Raw genomic sequence first — 12,256 nt, forward strand, 5'->3', positions numbered from 1 at the left:
GTCTACATTAGCCAAAATTACTCTTGGGCTCGTCCGGGATTTGAACCCGGGACCTCTCGCACCCGAAGCGAGAATCATACCCCTAGACCAACGAGCCAATAAAAGGTTTCTTTGTTTGTTGTCTTTTCGACGAAATCCTACATTGTCGTAACAAAAGAAATGCAAGGTTCTGCCAAGAACGTGTTACATTTTTGCTACAGAGCGACAATCTAGCTGTCGTCACCGCATTGACTAGATTGTCAAGCAAACGTTTTTACGTTTTGTCTCCGAAATAATTAAACAGTCTACATTAGACCAAATTACTCTTGGGCTCGTCCGGGATTTGAACCCGGGACCTCTCGCACCCGAAGCGAGAATCATACCCCTAGACCAACGAGCCAATAAAAGGTTTCTTTGTTTGTTGTCTTTTCAACGAAATCCTCCATTGTCGTAACAAGAGAAATGCAAGGTTCTGCCAAGAACGTGTTACATTTTTGCTACAGAACGACAATCTAGCTGTCATCACCGCATTGACTAGATTGTCAAGCAAACGTTTTTTAGGCTGACTTAATCAAACAGTCTACATTAGCCAAACTTACTCTTGGAATCGTCCGGGATTTGAACCCGGGACCTCTCGCACCCGAAGCGAGAATCATACCCATAGACCAACGAGCCAATAAAATGTCTCTTTGTTTGCTGTCTTTTCGACGAAATCCTCCATTGTCAGGTACGTGTAATCAGTCAGCAAGTCGTGACAAAAGAAATGCAGTGGTCTGCCAAGAACGTGTTACATTTTTGCTACAGAGCGACAATCTAGCTATCGTCACTGCAATGACTAGATTGTCAAGCAAACATTTATGAATTTTTTTCGCTGAAATAATTAAACAGTCTACATTAGCCAAAATTACTCTTGGGCTCGTCCGGGATTTGAACCCGGGACCTCTCGCACCCGAAGCGAGAATCATACCCCTAGACCAACGAGCCAATAAAATGTCTCTTTGTTTGCTGTCTTTTCGACGAAATCCTCCATTGTCAGGTACGTGTAATCAGTCAGCAAGTCGTGACAAAAGAAATGCAGTGTTCTGCCAAGAACCTGTTACATTTTTGCTACAGAGCAACAGTCCAGCTGTCGCTACTGCAATGACTAGATTGTCAAGCAAACATTTATAAATTTTTTCACTGAAATAATTAAACAGTCTACATTAGCCAAAATTACTCTTGGGCTCCTCCGGGATTTGAACCCGGGACCTCTCGCACCCGAAGTGAGAATCATACCCCTAGACCAACGAGCCAATAAAAGGTTTCTTTGTTTGTTGTCTTTTCGACGAAATCCTACATTGTCGTAACAAAAGAAATGCAAGGTTCTGCCAAGAACGTGTTACATTTTTGCTACAGAGCGACAATCTAGCTGTCGTCACCGCATTGACTAGATTGTCAAGCAAACGTTTTTACGTTTTGTCTCCGAAATAATTAAACAGTCTACATTAAACCAAATTAATCTTGGGCTCCTCCGGGATTTGAACCCGGGACCTCTCGCACCCGAAGTGAGAATCATACCCCTAGACCAACGAGCCAATAAAAGGTTTCTTTGTTTGTTGTCTTTTCGACGAAATCCTCCATTGTCGTAACAAGAGAAATGCAAGGTTCTGCCAAGAACGTGTTACATTTTTGCTACAGAACGACAATCTAGCTGTCATCAACGCATTGACTAGATTGTCAAGCAAACGTTTTTTACGCTGACTTAATCAAACAGTCTACATTAGCCAAACTTACTCTTGGGCTCGTCCGGGATTTGAACCCGGGACCTCTCGCACCCGAAGCGAGAATCATACCCCTAGACCAACGAGCCAATAAAAGGTTTCTTTGTTTGATGTCTTTTCGACGAAATCCTCCATTGTCAGGTACGTGTAATCAGTCAGCAAGTCGTGACAAAATAAATGCAAGGTTCTGCCAAGAACCTGTTACATTTTTGCTACAGAGCAACAGTCCAGCTGTCGCTACTGCAATGACTAGATTGTCAAGCAAACATTTATGAATTTTTTCACTGAAATAACTAAACAGTCTACATTAGCCAAAATTACTCTAGGGCTCGTCCAGGATTAGAACCCGGGACCTCTCGCACCCGAAGCGAGAATCATACCCCTAGACCAATGAGCCAATAAAAGGTATCTTTGTTTGTTGTCTTTTCGACGAAATCCTCCATTGTCGTAACAAGAGAAATGCAAGGTTCTGCCAAGAACGTGTTACATTTTTGCTACAGAACGACAATCTAGCTGTCATCACCGCATTGACTAGATTGTCAAGCAAACGTTTTTTACGCTGACTTAATCAAACAGTCTACATTAGCCAAACTTACTCTTGGGCTCGTCCGGGATTTGAACCCGGGACCTCTCGCACCCGAAGCGAGAATCATACGCCTAGACCAACGAGCCAATAAAATGTCTCTTTGTTTGATGTCTTTTCGACGAAATCCTCCATTGTCAGGTACGTGTAATCAGTCAGCAAGTCGTGACAAAAGAAATGCAGTGTTCTGCCAAGAAACTGTTACATTTTTGCTACAGAGCAACAGTCCAGCTGTCGCCACTGCAATGACTAGATTGTCAAGCAAACATTTTTACGTTTTGTCTCTGAAATAATTAAACAGTCTACATTAGACCAAATTAATCTTGGGCTCGTCCGGGATTTGAACCCGGGACCTCTCGCACCCAAAGCGAGAATCATACCCCTAGACCAACAAGCCAATAAAAGGTTTCTTTGTTTGTTGTCTTTTCGACGAAATCCTCCATTGTCGTAACAAGAGAAATGCAAGGTTCTGCCAAGAACGTGTTACATTTTTGCTACAGAACGACAATCTAGCCGTCATCACCGCATTGACTAGATTGTCAAGCAAACGTTTTTTACGCTGACTTAATCAAACAGTCTACATTAGCCAAACTTACTCTTGGGCTCGACCGGGATTTGAACCCGGGACCTCTCGCACCCGAAGCGAGAATCATACCCCTAGACCAATGAGCCAATAAAAGGTATCTTTGTTTGTTGTCTTTTCGACGAAATCCTCCATTGTCGTAACAAGAGAAATGCAAGGTTCTGCCAAGAACGTGTTACATTTTTGCTACAGAGCGACAATCTAGCTGTCGCCACTGCAATGAGTAGGTTGTCAAGCAAACGTTTTCACGCTGATAAAATCAAACAGTCTACATTAGCCAAACTTACTCTTGGGCTCGTCCGGGATTTGAACCCGGGACCTCTCGCACCCGAAGCGAGAATCATACCCCTAGACCAACGAGCCAATAAAAGGTTTCTTTGTTTGATGTCTTTTCGACGAAATCCTCCATTGTCAGGTACGTGTAATCAGTCAGCAAGTCGTGACAAAATAAATGCAGTGTTCTGCCAAGAACCTGTTACATTTTTGCTACAGAGCAACAGTCCAGCTGTCGCTACTGCAATGACTAGATTGTCAAGCAAACATTTATGAATTTTTTCACTGAAATAATTAAACAGTCTACATTAGCCAAAATTACTCTAGGGCTCGTCCAGGATTTGAACCCGGGACCTCTCGCACCCAAAGCGAGAATCATACCCCTAGACCAACGAGCCAATAAAAGGTTTCTTTGTTTGTTGTCTTTTCGACGAAATCCTCCATTGTCGTAACAAGAGAAATGCAAGGTTCTGCCAAGAACGTGTTACATTTTTGCTACAGAGCGACAATCTAGCTGTCGCCACTGCAATGAGTAGGTTGTCAAGCAAACGTTTTCACGCTGATAAAATCAAACAGTCTACATTAGCCAAACTTACTCTTGGGCTCGTCCGGGATTTGAACCCGGGACCTCTCGCACCCGAAGCGAGAATCATACCCCTAGACCAACGAGCCAATAAAAGGTTTCTTTGTTTGTTGTCTTTTCAACGAAATCCTACAATGTCGTAACAAAAGAAATGCAAGGTTCTGTCAAGAACGTGTTACATTTTTGCTACAGAACGACAATCTAGCTGTCATCACCGCATTGACTAGATTGTCAAGCAAACGTTTTTTTACGCTGACTTAATCAAACAGTCTACATTAGCCAAACTTACTCTTGGGCTCGTCCGGGATTTGAACCCGGGACCTCTCGCACCCGAAGCGAGAATCATACCTCTAGACCAACGAGCCAATAAAAGGTCTCTTTGTTTGATGTCTTTTCGACGAAATCCTCCATTGTCAGGTACGTGTAATCAGTCAGCAAGTCGTGACAAAAGAAATGCAAGGTTCTGCCAAGAACGTGTTACATTTTTGCTACAGAGCAACAGTCCAGCTGTCGCTACTGCAATGACTAGATTGTCAAGCAAACATTTATGAATTTTTTCACTGAAATAACTAAACAGTCTACATTAGCCAAAATTACTCTAGGGCTCGTCCAGGATTAGAACCCGGGACCTCTCGCACCCAAAGCGAGAATCATACCCCTAGACCAACGAGCCAATAAAAGGTTTCTTTGTTTGTTGTCTTTTCGACGAAATCCTCCATTGTCGTAACAAGAGAAATGCAAGGTTCTGCCAAGAACGTGTTACATTTTTGCTACAGAACGACAATCTAGCTGTCATCACCGCATTGACTAGATTGTCAAGCAAACGTTTTTTACGCTGACTTAATCAAACAGTCTACATTAGCCAAACTTACTCTTGGGCTCGACCGGGATTTGAACCCGGGACCTCTCGCACCCGAAGCGAGAATCATACCCCTAGACCAATGAGCCAATAAAAGGTATCTTTGTTTGTTGTCTTTTCGACGAAATCCTCCATTGTCGTAACAAGAGAAATGCAAGGTTCTGCCAAGAACGTGTTACATTTTTGCTACAGAACGACAATCTAGCTGTCATCACCGCATTGACTAGATTGTCAAGCAAACGTTTTTTACGCTGACTTAATCAAACAGTCTACATTAGCCAAACTTACTCTTGGGCTCGTCCGGGATTTGAACCCGGGACCTCTCGCACCCGAAGCGAGAATCATACGCCTAGACCAACGAGCCAATAAAATGTCTCTTTGTTTGATGTCTTTTCGACGAAATCCTCCATTGTCAGGTACGTGTAATCAGTCAGCAAGTCGTGACAAAAGAAATGCAGTGTTCTGCCAAGAACCTGTTACATTTTTGCTACAGAGCAACAGTCCAGCTGTCGCCACTGCAATGACTAGATTGTCAAGCAAACATTTTTACGTTTTGTCTCTGAAATAATTAAACAGTCTACATTAGACCAAATTAATCTTGGGCTCGTCCGGGATTTGAACCCGGGACCTCTCGCACCCAAAGCGAGAATCATACCCCTAGACCAACAAGCCAATAAAAGGTTTCTTTGTTTGTTGTCTTTTCGACGAAATCCTCCATTGTCGTAACAAGAGAAATGCAAGGTTCTGCCAAGAACGTGTTACATTTTTGCTACAGAACGACAATCTAGCTGTCATCACCGCATTGACTAGATTGTCAAGCAAACGTTTTTTACGCTGACTTAATCAAACAGTCTACATTAGCCAAACTTACTCTTGGGCTCGACCGGGATTTGAACCCGGGACCTCTCGCACCCGAAGCGAGAATCATACCCCTAGACCAATGAGCCAATAAAAGGTATCTTTGTTTGTTGTCTTTTCGACGAAATCCTCCATTGTCGTAACAAGAGAAATGCAAGGTTCTGCCAAGAACGTGTTACATTTTTGCTACAGAGCGACAATCTAGCTGTCGCCACTGCAATGAGTAGGTTGTCAAGCAAACGTTTTCACGCTGATAAAATCAAACAGTCTACATTAGCCAAACTTACTCTTGGGCTCGTCCGGGATTTGAACCCGGGACCTCTCGCACCCGAAGCGAGAATCATACCCCTAGACCAATGAGCCAATAAAAGGTTTCTTTGTTTGATGTCTTTTCGACGAAATCCTCCATTGTCAGGTACGTGTAATCAGTCAGCAAGTCGTGACAAAATAAATGCAGTGTTCTGCCAAGAACCTGTTACATTTTTGCTACAGAGCAACAGTCCAGCTGTCGCTACTGCAATGACTAGATTGTCAAGCAAACATTTATGAATTTTTTCACTGAAATAATTAAACAGTCTACATTAGCCAAAATTACTCTAGGGCTCGTCCAGGATTTGAACCCGGGACCTCTCGCACCCAAAGCGAGAATCATACCCCTAGACCAACGAGCCAATAAAAGGTTTCTTTGTTTGTTGTCTTTTCGACGAAATCCTCCATTGTCGTAACAAGAGAAATGCAAGGTTCTGCCAAGAACGTGTTACATTTTTGCTACAGAGCGACAATCTAGCTGTCGCCACTGCAATGAGTAGGTTGTCAAGCAAACGTTTTCACGCTGATAAAATCAAACAGTCTACATTAGCCAAACTTACTCTTGGGCTCGTCCGGGATTTGAACCCGGGACCTCTCGCACCCGAAGCGAGAATCATACCCCTAGACCAACGAGCCAATAAAAGGTTTCTTTGTTTGTTGTCTTTTCAACGAAATCCTACAATGTCGTAACAAAAGAAATGCAAGGTTCTGTCAAGAACGTGTTACATTTTTGCTACAGAACGACAATCTAGCTGTCATCACCGCATTGACTAGATTGTCAAGCAAACGTTTTTTTACGCTGACTTAATCAAACAGTCTACATTAGCCAAACTTACTCTTGGGCTCGTCCGGGATTTGAACCCGGGACCTCTCGCACCCGAAGCGAGAATCATACCTCTAGACCAACGAGCCAATAAAAGGTCTCTTTGTTTGATGTCTTTTCGACGAAATCCTCCATTGTCAGGTACGTGTAATCAGTCAGCAAGTCGTGACAAAAGAAATGCAAGGTTCTGCCAAGAACGTGTTACATTTTTGCTACAGAGCAACAGTCCAGCTGTCGCTACTGCAATGACTAGATTGTCAAGCAAACATTTATGAATTTTTTCACTGAAATAATTAAACAGTCTACATTAGCCAAAATTACTCTAGGGCTCGTCCAGGATTTGAACCCTGGACCTCTCGCACCCGAAGCGAGAATCATACCCCTAGACCAACGAGACAATAAAATGTCTCTTTGTTTGCTGTCTTTTCGACGAAATCCTCCATTGTCAGGTACGTGTAATCAGTCAGCAAGTCGTGACAAAAGAAATGCAGTGTTCTGCCAAGAACGTGTTACATTTTTGCTACAGAGCAACAGTCCAGCTGTCGCTACTGCAATGACTAGATTGTCAAGCAAACATTTATAAATTTTTTCACTGAAATAATTAAACAGTCTACATTAGACCAAATTAATCTTGGGCTCGTCCGGGATTTGAACCCGAGACCTCTCGCACCCAAAGCGAGAATCATACCCCTAGACCAACAAGCCAATAAAAGGTTTCTTTGTTTGTTGTCTTTTCGACGAAATCCTCCATTGTCGTAACAAGAGAAATGCAAGGTTCTGCCAAGAACGTGTTACATTTTTGCTACAGAACGACAATCTAGCTGTCATCACCGCATTGACTAGATTGTCAAGCAAACGTTTTTTACACTGAAATAATCAAACAGTCTACATTAGCCAAACTTACTCTTGGGCTCGTCCGGGATTTGAACCCGGGACCTCTCGCACCCGAAGCGAGAATCATACCCCTAGACCAACGAGCCAATAAAATGTCTCTTTGTTTGATGTCTTTTCGACGAAATCCTCCATTGTCAGGTACGTGTAATCAGTCAGCAAGTCGTGACAAAAGAAATGCAGTGTTCTGCCAAGAACGTGTTACATTTTTGCTACAGAGCAACAGTCCAGCTGTCGCTACTGCAATGACTAGATTGTCAAGCAAACATTTATAAATTTTTTCACTGAAATAATTAAACAGTCTACATTAGCCAAAATTACTCTTGGGCTCGTCCGGGATTTGAACCCGGGACCTCTCGCACCCGAAGCGAGAATCATACCCCTAGACCAACGAGCCAATAAAAGGTTTCTTTGTTTGTTGTCTTTTCGACGAAATCCTCCATTGTCGTAACAAGAGAAATGCAAGGTTCTGCCAAGAACGTGTTACATTTTTGCTACAGAACGACAATCTAGCTGTCATCACCGCATTGACTAGATTGTCAAGCAAACGTTTTTTACGCTGACTTAATCAAACAGTCTACATTAGCCAAACTTACTCTTGGGCTCGTCCGGGATTTGAACCCGGGACCTCTCGCACCCGAAGCGAGAATCATACCCCTAGACCAACGAGCCAATAAAAGGTCTCTTTGTTTGTTGTCTTTTCGACGAAATCCTCCATTGTCGTAACAAGAGAAATGCAAGGTTCTGCCAAGAACGTGTTACATTTTTGCTACAGAGCGACAATCTAGCTGTCGCCACTGCAATGAGTAGGTTGTCAAGCAAACGTTTTCACGCTGATAAAATCAAACAGTCTACATTAGCCAAACTTACTCTTGGGCTCGTCCGGGATTTGAACCCGGGACCTCTCGCACCCGAAGCGAGAATCATACGCCTAGACCAACGAGCCAATAAAATGTCTCTTTGTTTGATGTCTTTTCGACGAAATCCTCCATTGTCAGGTACGTGTAATCAGTCAGCAAGTCGTGACAAAAGAAATGCAGTGTTCTGCCAAGAACCTGTTACATTTTTGCTACAGAGCAACAGTCCAGCTGTCGCCACTGCAATGACTAGATTGTCAAGCAAACATTTTTACGTTTTGTCTCTGAAATAATTAAACAGTCTACATTAGAACAAATTAATCATGGGCTCGTCCGGGATTTGAACCCGGGACCTCTCACACCCGAAGCGAGAATCATACCCCTAGACCAACGAGCCAATAAAAGGTTTCTTTGTTTGTTGTCTTTTCGACGAAATCCTACATTGTCGTAACAAGAGAAATGCAAGGTTCTGCCAAGAACGTGTTACATTTTTGCTACAGAACGACAATCTAGCTGTCATCACCGCATTGACTAGATTGTCAAGCAAACGTTTTTTACGCTGACTTAATCAAACAGTCTACATTAGCCAAACTTACTCTTGGGCTCGTCCGGGATTTGAACCCGGGACCTCTCGCACCCGAAGCGAGAATCATACGCCTAGACCAACGAGCCAATAAAATGTCTCTTTGTTTGATGTCTTTTCGACGAAATCCTCCATTGTCAGGTACGTGTAATCAGTCAGCAAGTCGTGACAAAAGAAATGCAGTGTTCTGCCAAGAACCTGTTACATTTTTGCTACAGAGCAACAGTCCAGCTGTCGCTACTGCAATGACTAGATTGTCAAGCAAACATTTATAAATTTTTTCACTGAAATAATTAAACAGTCTACATTAGCCAAAATTACTCTTGGGCTCGTCCGGGATTTGAACCCGGGACCTCTCGCACCCGAAGCGAGAATCATACCCCTAGACCAACGAGCCAATAAAAGGTTTCTTTGTTTGTTGTCTTTTCGACGAAATCCTCCATTGTCGTAACAAGAGAAATGCAAGGTTCTGCCAAGAACGTGTTACATTTTTGCTACAGAGCGACAATCTAGCTGTCGTCACCGCATTGACTAGATTGTCAAGCAAACGTTTTTACGTTTTGTCTCCGAAATAATTAAACAGTCTACATTAGACCAAATTAATCTTGGGCTCGTCCGGGATTTGAACCCGGGACCTCTCGCACCCGAAGCGAGAATCATACCCCTAGACCAACGAGCCAATAAAAGGTTTCTTTGTTTGTTGTCTTTTCAACGAAATCCTCCATTGTCGTAACAAGAGAAATGCAAGGTTCTGCCAAGAACGTGTTACATTTTTGCTACAGAACGACAATCTAGCTGTCATCACCGCATTGACTAGATTGTCAAGCAAACGTTTTTTACGCTGACTTAATCAAACAGTCTACATTAGCCAAACTTACTCTTGGGCTCGTCCGGGATTTGAACCCGGGACCTCTCGCACCCGAAGCGAGAATCATACCCCTAGACCAACGAGCCAATAAAAGGTCTCTTTGTTTGATGTCTTTTCGACGAAATCCTCCATTGTCAGGTACGTGTAATCAGTCAGCAAGTCGTGACAAAAGAAATGCAGTGTTCTGCCAAGAACGTGTTACATTTTTGCTACAGAGCGACAATCTAGCTGTCGTCACTGCAATGACTAGATTGTCAAGCAAACATTTATACATTTTTTTCGCTGAAATAATTAAACAGTCTACATTAGCCAAAATTACTCTTGGGCTCGTCCGGGATTTGAACCCGGGACCTCTCGCACCCGAAGCGAGAATCATACCCCTAGACCAACGAGCCAATAAAAGGTTTCTTTGTTTGTTGTCTTTTCGACGAAATCCTCCATTGTCGTAACAAGAGAAATGCAAGGTTCTGCCAAGAACGTGTTACATTTTTGCTACAGAGCGACAATCTAGCTGTCATCACCGCATTGACTAGATTGTCAAGCAAACGTTTTTACGCTGACTTAATCAAACAGTCTACATTAGCCAAACTTACTCTTGGGCTCGTCCGGGATTTGAACCCGGGACCTCTCGCACCCGAAGCGAGAATCATACCTCTAGACCAACGAGCCAATAAAAGGTCTCTTTGTTTGATGTCTTTTCGACGAAATCCTCCATTGTCAGGTACGTGTAATCAGTCAGCAAGTCGTGACAAAAGAAATGCAAGGTTCTGCCAAGAACGTGTTACATTTTTGCTACAGAGCAACAGTCCAGCTGTCGCTACTGCAATGACTAGATTGTCAAGCAAACATTTATGAATTTTTTCACTGAAATAATTAAACAGTCTACATTAGCCAAAATTACTCTAGGGCTCGTCCAGGATTTGAACCCTGGACCTCTCGCACCCGAAGCGAGAATCATACCCCTAGACCAACGAGACAATAAAATGTCTCTTTGTTTGCTGTCTTTTCGACGAAATCCTCCATTGTCAGGTACGTGTAATCAGTCAGCAAGTCGTGACAAAAGAAATGCAGTGTTCTGCCAAGAACGTGTTACATTTTTGCTACAGAGCAACAGTCCAGCTGTCGCTACTGCAATGACTAGATTGTCAAGCAAACATTTATAAATTTTTTCACTGAAATAATTAAACAGTCTACATTAGCCAAAATTACTCTTGGGCTCGTCCAGGATTTGAACCCGGGACCTCTCGCACCCGAAGCGAGAATCATACCCCTAGACCAACGAGCCAATAAAAGGTTTCTTTGTTTGTTGTCTTTTCGACGAAATCCTCCATTGTCGTAACAAGAGAAATGCAAGGTTCTGCCAAGAACGTGTTACATTTTTGCTACAGAACGACAATCTAGCTGTCATCACCGCATTGACTAGATTGTCAAGCAAACGTTTTTACGTTTTGTCTCCGAAATAATTAAACAGTCTACATTAGACCAAATTAATCTTGGGCTCGTCCGGGATTTGAACCCGGGACCTCTCGCACCCAAAGCGAGAATCATACCCCTAGACCAACAAGCCAATAAAAGGTTTCTTTGTTTGTTGTCTTTTCGACGAAATCCTCCATTGTCGTAACAAGAGAAATGCAAGGTTCTGCCAAGAACGTGTTACATTTTTGCTACAGAACGACAATCTAGCTGTCATCACCGCATTGACTAGATTGTCAAGCAAACGTTTTTTACACTGAAATAATTAAACAGTCTACATTAGCCAAACTTACTCTTGGGCTCGTCCGGGATTTGAACCCGGGACCTCTCGCACCCGAAGCGAGAATCATACCCCTAGACCAACGAGCCAATAAAATGTCTCTTTGTTTGATGTCTTTTCGACGAAATCCTCCATTGTCAGGTACGTGTAATCAGTCAGCAAGTCGTGACAAAAGAAATGCAGTGTTCTGCAAAGAACGTGTTACATTTTTGCTACAGAGCAACAGTCCAGCTGTCGCTACTGCAATGACTAGATTGTCAAGCAAACATTTATACATTTTTTCACTGAAATAATTAAACAGTCTACATTAGCCAAAATTACTGTAGGGCTCGTCCAGGATTTGAACCCGGGACCTCTCGCACCCGAAGCGAGAATCATACCCCTAGACCAACGAGCCAATAAAAGGTTTCTTTGTTTGTTGTCTTTTCGACGAAATCCTCCATTGTCGTAACAAGAGAAATGCAAGGTTCTGCCAAGAACGTGTTACATTTTTGCTACAGAACGACAATCTAGCTGTCATCACCGCATTGACTAGATTGTCAAGCAAACGTTTTTTACGCTGACTTAATCAAACAGTCTACATTAGCCAAACTTACTCTTGGGCTCGTCCGGGATTTGAACCCGGGACCTCTCGCACCCGAAGCGAGAATCATACCCCTAGACCAACGAGCCAATAAAAGGTTTCTTTGTTTGT

General features: G+C 43.0%; 36 non-coding genes across 36 annotated transcripts; all 36 read right to left on the reverse strand.

Moving 5' to 3' along the window:
* Positions 1 to 25: 25 nt before the first annotated feature.
* On the reverse strand, positions 26 to 97 carry trnap-cgg. Its single transcript has one exon. It is a non-coding gene; the product is annotated as a tRNA-Pro (tRNA).
* A 210-nt stretch (positions 98 to 307) lies between these two features.
* Positions 308 to 379, reverse strand: trnap-cgg. Its single transcript has one exon. It is a non-coding gene; the product is annotated as a tRNA-Pro (tRNA).
* A 203-nt stretch (positions 380 to 582) lies between these two features.
* On the reverse strand, positions 583 to 654 carry trnap-cgg. Its single transcript has one exon. It is a non-coding gene; the product is annotated as a tRNA-Pro (tRNA).
* Positions 655 to 891: 237 nt separating this feature from the next.
* trnap-cgg lies at positions 892 to 963 on the reverse strand. Its single transcript has one exon. It is a non-coding gene; the product is annotated as a tRNA-Pro (tRNA).
* A 236-nt stretch (positions 964 to 1,199) lies between these two features.
* Positions 1,200 to 1,271, reverse strand: trnap-cgg. Its single transcript has one exon. It is a non-coding gene; the product is annotated as a tRNA-Pro (tRNA).
* A 210-nt stretch (positions 1,272 to 1,481) lies between these two features.
* trnap-cgg lies at positions 1,482 to 1,553 on the reverse strand. The gene has a single exon. It is a non-coding gene; the product is annotated as a tRNA-Pro (tRNA).
* A 203-nt stretch (positions 1,554 to 1,756) lies between these two features.
* Positions 1,757 to 1,828, reverse strand: trnap-cgg. The gene has a single exon. It is a non-coding gene; the product is annotated as a tRNA-Pro (tRNA).
* Positions 1,829 to 2,064: 236 nt separating this feature from the next.
* On the reverse strand, positions 2,065 to 2,136 carry trnap-cgg. The gene has a single exon. It is a non-coding gene; the product is annotated as a tRNA-Pro (tRNA).
* Positions 2,137 to 2,339: 203 nt separating this feature from the next.
* trnap-cgg lies at positions 2,340 to 2,411 on the reverse strand. The gene has a single exon. It is a non-coding gene; the product is annotated as a tRNA-Pro (tRNA).
* A 511-nt stretch (positions 2,412 to 2,922) lies between these two features.
* On the reverse strand, positions 2,923 to 2,994 carry trnap-cgg. Its single transcript has one exon. It is a non-coding gene; the product is annotated as a tRNA-Pro (tRNA).
* Positions 2,995 to 3,196: 202 nt separating this feature from the next.
* Positions 3,197 to 3,268, reverse strand: trnap-cgg. Its single transcript has one exon. It is a non-coding gene; the product is annotated as a tRNA-Pro (tRNA).
* Positions 3,269 to 3,778: 510 nt separating this feature from the next.
* Positions 3,779 to 3,850, reverse strand: trnap-cgg. The gene has a single exon. It is a non-coding gene; the product is annotated as a tRNA-Pro (tRNA).
* A 204-nt stretch (positions 3,851 to 4,054) lies between these two features.
* Positions 4,055 to 4,126, reverse strand: trnap-cgg. The gene has a single exon. It is a non-coding gene; the product is annotated as a tRNA-Pro (tRNA).
* A 511-nt stretch (positions 4,127 to 4,637) lies between these two features.
* On the reverse strand, positions 4,638 to 4,709 carry trnap-cgg. Its single transcript has one exon. It is a non-coding gene; the product is annotated as a tRNA-Pro (tRNA).
* Positions 4,710 to 4,912: 203 nt separating this feature from the next.
* On the reverse strand, positions 4,913 to 4,984 carry trnap-cgg. The gene has a single exon. It is a non-coding gene; the product is annotated as a tRNA-Pro (tRNA).
* Positions 4,985 to 5,495: 511 nt separating this feature from the next.
* trnap-cgg lies at positions 5,496 to 5,567 on the reverse strand. The gene has a single exon. It is a non-coding gene; the product is annotated as a tRNA-Pro (tRNA).
* A 202-nt stretch (positions 5,568 to 5,769) lies between these two features.
* On the reverse strand, positions 5,770 to 5,841 carry trnap-cgg. Its single transcript has one exon. It is a non-coding gene; the product is annotated as a tRNA-Pro (tRNA).
* A 510-nt stretch (positions 5,842 to 6,351) lies between these two features.
* trnap-cgg lies at positions 6,352 to 6,423 on the reverse strand. The gene has a single exon. It is a non-coding gene; the product is annotated as a tRNA-Pro (tRNA).
* Positions 6,424 to 6,627: 204 nt separating this feature from the next.
* trnap-cgg lies at positions 6,628 to 6,699 on the reverse strand. Its single transcript has one exon. It is a non-coding gene; the product is annotated as a tRNA-Pro (tRNA).
* Positions 6,700 to 6,935: 236 nt separating this feature from the next.
* Positions 6,936 to 7,007, reverse strand: trnap-cgg. The gene has a single exon. It is a non-coding gene; the product is annotated as a tRNA-Pro (tRNA).
* Positions 7,008 to 7,518: 511 nt separating this feature from the next.
* Positions 7,519 to 7,590, reverse strand: trnap-cgg. The gene has a single exon. It is a non-coding gene; the product is annotated as a tRNA-Pro (tRNA).
* A 236-nt stretch (positions 7,591 to 7,826) lies between these two features.
* Positions 7,827 to 7,898, reverse strand: trnap-cgg. The gene has a single exon. It is a non-coding gene; the product is annotated as a tRNA-Pro (tRNA).
* A 203-nt stretch (positions 7,899 to 8,101) lies between these two features.
* On the reverse strand, positions 8,102 to 8,173 carry trnap-cgg. Its single transcript has one exon. It is a non-coding gene; the product is annotated as a tRNA-Pro (tRNA).
* A 202-nt stretch (positions 8,174 to 8,375) lies between these two features.
* trnap-cgg lies at positions 8,376 to 8,447 on the reverse strand. The gene has a single exon. It is a non-coding gene; the product is annotated as a tRNA-Pro (tRNA).
* A 236-nt stretch (positions 8,448 to 8,683) lies between these two features.
* Positions 8,684 to 8,755, reverse strand: trnap-cgg. The gene has a single exon. It is a non-coding gene; the product is annotated as a tRNA-Pro (tRNA).
* A 203-nt stretch (positions 8,756 to 8,958) lies between these two features.
* trnap-cgg lies at positions 8,959 to 9,030 on the reverse strand. The gene has a single exon. It is a non-coding gene; the product is annotated as a tRNA-Pro (tRNA).
* Positions 9,031 to 9,266: 236 nt separating this feature from the next.
* trnap-cgg lies at positions 9,267 to 9,338 on the reverse strand. The gene has a single exon. It is a non-coding gene; the product is annotated as a tRNA-Pro (tRNA).
* A 210-nt stretch (positions 9,339 to 9,548) lies between these two features.
* On the reverse strand, positions 9,549 to 9,620 carry trnap-cgg. The gene has a single exon. It is a non-coding gene; the product is annotated as a tRNA-Pro (tRNA).
* A 203-nt stretch (positions 9,621 to 9,823) lies between these two features.
* Positions 9,824 to 9,895, reverse strand: trnap-cgg. Its single transcript has one exon. It is a non-coding gene; the product is annotated as a tRNA-Pro (tRNA).
* Positions 9,896 to 10,132: 237 nt separating this feature from the next.
* On the reverse strand, positions 10,133 to 10,204 carry trnap-cgg. The gene has a single exon. It is a non-coding gene; the product is annotated as a tRNA-Pro (tRNA).
* Positions 10,205 to 10,406: 202 nt separating this feature from the next.
* On the reverse strand, positions 10,407 to 10,478 carry trnap-cgg. The gene has a single exon. It is a non-coding gene; the product is annotated as a tRNA-Pro (tRNA).
* Positions 10,479 to 10,714: 236 nt separating this feature from the next.
* trnap-cgg lies at positions 10,715 to 10,786 on the reverse strand. The gene has a single exon. It is a non-coding gene; the product is annotated as a tRNA-Pro (tRNA).
* A 236-nt stretch (positions 10,787 to 11,022) lies between these two features.
* Positions 11,023 to 11,094, reverse strand: trnap-cgg. Its single transcript has one exon. It is a non-coding gene; the product is annotated as a tRNA-Pro (tRNA).
* Positions 11,095 to 11,579: 485 nt separating this feature from the next.
* On the reverse strand, positions 11,580 to 11,651 carry trnap-cgg. Its single transcript has one exon. It is a non-coding gene; the product is annotated as a tRNA-Pro (tRNA).
* A 236-nt stretch (positions 11,652 to 11,887) lies between these two features.
* On the reverse strand, positions 11,888 to 11,959 carry trnap-cgg. The gene has a single exon. It is a non-coding gene; the product is annotated as a tRNA-Pro (tRNA).
* A 203-nt stretch (positions 11,960 to 12,162) lies between these two features.
* trnap-cgg lies at positions 12,163 to 12,234 on the reverse strand. Its single transcript has one exon. It is a non-coding gene; the product is annotated as a tRNA-Pro (tRNA).
* Positions 12,235 to 12,256: the final 22 nt, after the last annotated feature.

The sequence above is a fragment of the Cyclopterus lumpus genome, chromosome 14 (assembly GCF_009769545.1).
Source record: "Cyclopterus lumpus isolate fCycLum1 chromosome 14, fCycLum1.pri, whole genome shotgun sequence".
In the NCBI taxonomy this organism is placed as follows: domain Eukaryota; kingdom Metazoa; phylum Chordata; class Actinopteri; order Perciformes; family Cyclopteridae; genus Cyclopterus; species Cyclopterus lumpus.